Raw genomic sequence first — 6,000 nt, 5'->3', positions numbered from 1 at the left:
TTTTAAATAAACTTTAAAAAAAAAACAGGAAACAGACTCTTAACTATAGAGAACAAACTGATGGTTTGGGGGGAAATGGGTCAAGTAAGTGATGAGATTTAGGAGTGTGCTTGTGATGAGCACAGAGGATGTAACGAAGTGTTGAATCATTATATTGTACACCTAAAACTAATGTAACATCATATGTTAACCAAGAGAAGTTAAAATAAAAGTTTAACAAAAACATGAAAAAAAAAATTTGCTATCAACAGCTTGATTTAAGTTAACAATCTTGTATCTCTGATAAAGCTAAATACTTTCTCAAGACACAAATCATAATTCATCCTTAAGTTGATTTATCATTCCAGTGAAATGAAGTACAAATCTGAATCTACACAAGAGTATGGCAGAAATTCTATGCACATTTATTCTATACGTTGTCTTCCTGTATTACCCATAACGGTGCTGCACTGCGGAAATATAATGCAAGCCACTTATGTAATTTAAAATTTTTAGTAGCCACATTTAGGAGTAAAAATAAATAGGTGAAATTAATTTTAACAAACATGTTTGTTAACCCAGTATATTCAAAGTGTTATAATTTCAACACTTAACCAATATAAAAATTTTTAATGGTATATTTTACTTTTGGGGGTTACTAAGTCTTTGAAATCCAGAATGTGTTTTATATTTAGAGCACATTCAGTTTGAACTAGCCATAGTTCAGGTACTCAAGAGTCACATGTGGCAAGTGGCTACTGTATTGGACAGAACAGATCTATAGGACTGCTTTTATGGGGACTCATTTGGCCGGCACATCTTGTGTCCTGCTGTTATAAACAGAAGTATCCTGGCCTAATAGCTTACTGAGTGTTTAACCTAATGGCCCAGGGAATTGTGGTTTCCTCACTCCCATCCGATGGAGTTTATGAAGTAGAAAATGCATTAAGATTCGTGTCACTAAGCGTTCGTTCATAAAAACAAAATACAGATTAAAGTAAGGATCTGCCCTTTACGTTTCAAATCTTTTGGACCCAAAGTCATTGAACTCATTATTAGTTTCAATCAGTTTATTTAGTACAACAATGATAATAATTGCCTTAAATTGCTAATCAACTATATATCTTATTACTTTAAATTTAAAATTATTCTAGACAAACTAACAGTGAAGTCACTTATCTGAATTACCAGACTTTTTCCTTCATAGCTGCCACTGGGCAAATGATGAAGGAACTATTAGAGTGGAGTTTGGAGTTTCTTCAGATACTAACCAAAATAAAAGGCACATTTTTCTTGGAATGTTTTTATTTTAAGTCTTACCCTGAACATACAGTATATAACATATACACAGAAGTAATTAAATCTTACCTCTGACATCCCTCAGTAACCTATTCACCTTCCGAATTCACTGTATTCCATCTATGTATTCAAAACTCATTTTTCAAACATTTAATCATAATCTTTAAGGAAGTTAAATAGGTTGTGCAACAAAATTTCATTTATAAATTAGTTATTTAGAATCTGGGACTTTAAAAAATAAATTAGGGGGTTTTTGGGGAAAGCCTACCCAAGAGCCTGTTTAAACCGTACTATATCCTTAATATATATTTGTAATGAAGAAATAGTAGAAATACTTTTGTAGGAATTGTAATTAAAACCAAAAGATAATGCTACTGACTATATTATTATGTAAGTTTTATGTGTACACCTTATAATGTAAGTTTTATATGTACACCTTATAATTTGACATCTGTATTCCTTACAAAGTGATCACCCAAGTCTAGTTATGATCCAGCACCACAGCTGACCCTCTTGACCCATTTTACCCACTGCCCAACCCCTTCCCCACTGGGAACTGCTAGTCTGTTCTTTGTGTCTATGAATTTGTTTTTGTTTTATTTTGTGTGTTCATTTGTTTTGCTTGTAGGTTCCACATGGGTGAAATCTTTGTCTTTCCTCATCTGATTTACTTTGCATAGTGTATAATATATTCAAGGTCCATCCATATTACTACAAAGGACAAAATTTTATTCATTTTTATAGCTGAGTAGTAGTCTATTGTGTAAGTGTACCTCAACTTCCTTATGCATTCACCTGTCAATGGACACCTAAGTTGTTTCCATATCTTAATTATTGTAAATTATAATACCTTAATGGACATATGAGCACATGTGTCTTTTCAAATTAGCCTTTTTGTATTCTTTAGATAAATACCCAGAAATAGAATAGTTTGGTCATCTTGTAGCTCTGTTATTAATTTTTTGAGGAAGCTCCATAAAGATAAGGAATTTTTAACCAAAAGCCTGGTTTATAGTAGGTATATAGGTCAATTAGAAGAGTCTTTTTGAAGATTCTAAGAGATACATCTGGATTCTTTCAAAAGCAATGGAAGAAAATAAACTTCTAGAGTTAAACATAGCACAATACAAATAATGGTTCCTCCCTTTCCTAGAATATGATGCTGAATTTTCTCAAATGTAAAAGTGAACCATTATACCTACTCTGAAGGACAATCATGAGTATTAAATTAACTGAGATAATACAGTGTAGAGGACAGAAGGGTGCTCAATGGCTCTTATTTCCCTTCCCTTTGATCTTTAGTATGTTTCATGTCACTTCAAGATATACACCTTTGCCTTGGTATACTTATGTCCCAAACCCTATTCATTACCCATGAATGGGGTTTGCTTCAAATGAAATTAAAGGAAGGAAAAGAAGAACAGTACGGGGGAGAGGGACTTAAGAAAAGATTCTGATGAGATTATTGAGCAAATATCATAAAAGATAGAAAATAAAGGGATTGAGTGAAGAGAACAGAGACAGGAGAACACAGTTAGATTGCCCAGTATGGAATTGATTGGTCTGTAATCATCAAAAGGCAAGAAAGGCTTTTAGTATCTCTGCAGGGGAAAAAAGTTATGATAAAATTCAGTAGGACAGGTGCTACCAAGTGCAGGCCTAATTTGTTTGGTTTTCTAGTACGAAAGCAGGGTTGGAAGGTAGGAAATGATCTTAGGGTAGATGTAATTGGGAGAAGGAGGTATGCCAGCAGCCATTAGTATTGCAGGACCTAACAGGAAGCCCGTAAAGACAAACAAATGCCAGCATTTTAATTTCTGAAATTTTTGCTTGATATTTTTTTCATGTGTACATCTTCCAAACAGAAAGCTTTTTTAGTGTAATGTGTAAATCATCTACTGTGGTAATGTACACGTAGAAAATGGTTAAATCAGCACATTAGGTGAAAAAATATAAAAGTTTCTTAAGCTTCATATAGGACTTAATCCTCTATGTTAGCCTAGCGTGAGTCAAATGGAAAAAGAAAGGTCTTCCACTGTGCCTTGAAGGTAATAAGGAAACACACGGGAAAAGGTAATCTCCACGGTAATCAGAGCCGGAAAGATCAATACGCACTTAAAAACAAACAGGTTATCAATTTCTATTCATCCTCTACCACTGTCGCAGCTGGAGACCATCAGGAATAATGACAATATATGTCAGTAATGTACTCTGTGACCCTAAAACAGTTGTTAATCAGATCTTTTTAAAAGCTACTTAAAACTGTGAAATGTGGAATTCTTCAGTATTCTCTGCTTTTGGGTGCCACCAGTTTCATAGAATTCATGACCAGAAATAAAAGTAACTCTTTTAATTTCAGATTTCTTTTTACTATGCCCATCTGAACTATTCTTGACATGCCTTTATTAAGGTCTGAAAACCAAAAAGGACTTCATAATTTAGGTCAGGATAGAGATGAGCTTTTAGTGACTGATGATAAAAATTAAGGCTTTGCATGTATAAATGGGTCTTCACTCACATGAATTTAATAGGTTAAAACTTGTAGAGACAAGTCCCATCCCTGTAAATTAACCCGCCTGTCACCCACAGAGAAAACAAAAACAAAAACACCATACATTGGCATTCTAAAATAATGAAGAAGTGGATTCTGAAGTTACTTTTTTTTTAATGTTTATTTTTGAGAGCGAGCAAGTGGGGGAAGGGCAGCGGAGAAGTGGACAGAGGATCCCAAGCAGACTCTGCACTGACAGCACAGAGCCTGATGCAGGGCTCAAACTCACAAACAGTGAGACCATGACCTGAGCCAAAATTGGACTCTCAACCGACTGAGTCACTCAGGTGCCCCTATTTATATTTTGAGAGTTAGAAAGAGAGAGAGCAGGGGAGGGGCAGAGAGAGAGGGAGAGAGAGAATCCCAGTCAGGCTCCAAGCTATCAGCAGGATCCCAGTGTGGGGCTCAATTCCACGAACCAAAAGATCATAACCTGAGCTTCAATCAAGAGCCTGACGCTTGACCAACTGAGCACCCCAGGCACCCCTCAAGAAATATTTATGAAACACAAATTATGAGCCAAGCACAATACTTGGTGCTAAGATGCAAAGATGATTGTGACCTAAGGACTAAGAGTCTGGTCAGGTAGTCTGGTGAACAGGTAGTCCGGTGAGAAGCCCAGCAGTGACTGCTGGACACAGTGCATCAAGCTGTAGTCATTTTTATAACTGTGTCGGGTGAGATACCTTAAGGTTTCTCAAGATTATTGAATTGTATTTAATTCCCATAATTATCCCCAAGGTATGTCCTTCCCAGTTAACATAGATGAAGGAACCGAAACACTGTTACTCAACATAGCTACGTAAGGTTAAATAACCTGCCTCAAAGAAGTAAATGGTTTGTTCTGCCAAAATTCAAATTTAGATCTGTCATTTTTCATTGTTTTACCATTGCTCCTTCTGGAATTGTTTTTATCCCTACTTTAATTAATGTAATTTAGTGATCAGATACACCACATTAATTACCTAATGTTTAATAGTGAGTTAAAAATCCTCAATGCAAATTAATTAGTAAAGGACATCTCATAGAATTTTTCTTCCTAACTTAATTTCAGTGACATCTATTGGTCTGTCATGTCACTTAAAGTCTTAACCAGCAGTATGGACTTCCTGCATGCCTGTCTGATTTACAGGTGAATCAGTAATGCCTTCCTCTTTATATTGTTATTATCATTCTTCATTCCATCTCTTTAATCATACTTTTCTATCATCCAATACTGAACATACAATATTACTGATATGTTACAAACCCATAACACTGATGACATCCAGCCACACTAAATTTCAGGAGGAGACTGAGGAAGATGAATGGTTGTAGCTGTTGCCCAACAGCTGGCCCTCATAGCTAACAACAAGAGAAGTTAGGCAGAGGCAAAGTAATGCTTTATAGCTATACAAGAATTAATAGGGATTATATATTAGAGAAAAACAACTGTTTAGGAAAATGTTGTGTAGATTTCTTAGCAGTTTTGAACCTAGCATGACATGTCATTCCTCCTAGACTTAAGAGGGAATCAAACCACAGGGGGAAGAAATTGTGTGTGTGTGTGTGTGTGTGTGTGTGTGTGTGTGTGTGTGTGTGTGTTATACTTGTAGTTAAAACTTAGAAATCCTTGGTAAGAATGAATGTGATTTAATCTTTTAAAATTCAGAAACAGGGGCACCTGGTACCCTGTTAAGCATCCAAGTCTGGCTCAGGTCATGATCTCACAATTTGTGGGTTCGAGCCCCGCATCAGGCTCTGTGCTGACAGCTCAGAGCCTGGAGCCTGCTAAGGGTTCTATGTCTCTGTCTCTCTTGGCCTCTCTCCTGTTCATGCTCTGTCTCTCTGTCTCTCAAAAATAAATAAACATTAAAATAAAAAAATAAAATTCAGAAACAAATTTAATGACGTCAGAAATAAAGTCTCTTTCCCAACATAAAAACTACACACACAAAAAAACATTAAAATTAAATGCATTAGGATTGTGTAATCGTTATCCTGAGGTTTTCTGCCATGGAACATGTACTGGGTGGCAGACACCATGTTTTAATGAGGTAATAATGACAATACCAGAAGGACTCAAGTTTATCTAGTCTTATTTGCACTTTATTCATTTCTTCACCAGGTTATACATTGAGCAACTTCTATGTGCCAGGAATTGTTCTAAGTGTTGGAGATAAAACAGTGAA

At 35.6% G+C, this 6,000-nt stretch overlaps 1 protein-coding gene across 1 annotated transcript in view; it reads left to right on the top strand.

Annotated features, from left to right (window-relative positions):
• Positions 1-6,000, top strand: part of NBEA (neurobeachin) — a 655,079-nt gene that overhangs the window by 573,008 nt on the left and 76,071 nt on the right. The window lies entirely within an intron of this gene.

This window comes from Suricata suricatta, chromosome 4 (assembly GCF_006229205.1).
Source record: "Suricata suricatta isolate VVHF042 chromosome 4, meerkat_22Aug2017_6uvM2_HiC, whole genome shotgun sequence".
NCBI classification, from domain to species: Eukaryota; Metazoa; Chordata; class Mammalia; order Carnivora; family Herpestidae; genus Suricata; species Suricata suricatta.
This window is presented reverse-complemented; position numbering and strand designations above follow the sequence as displayed.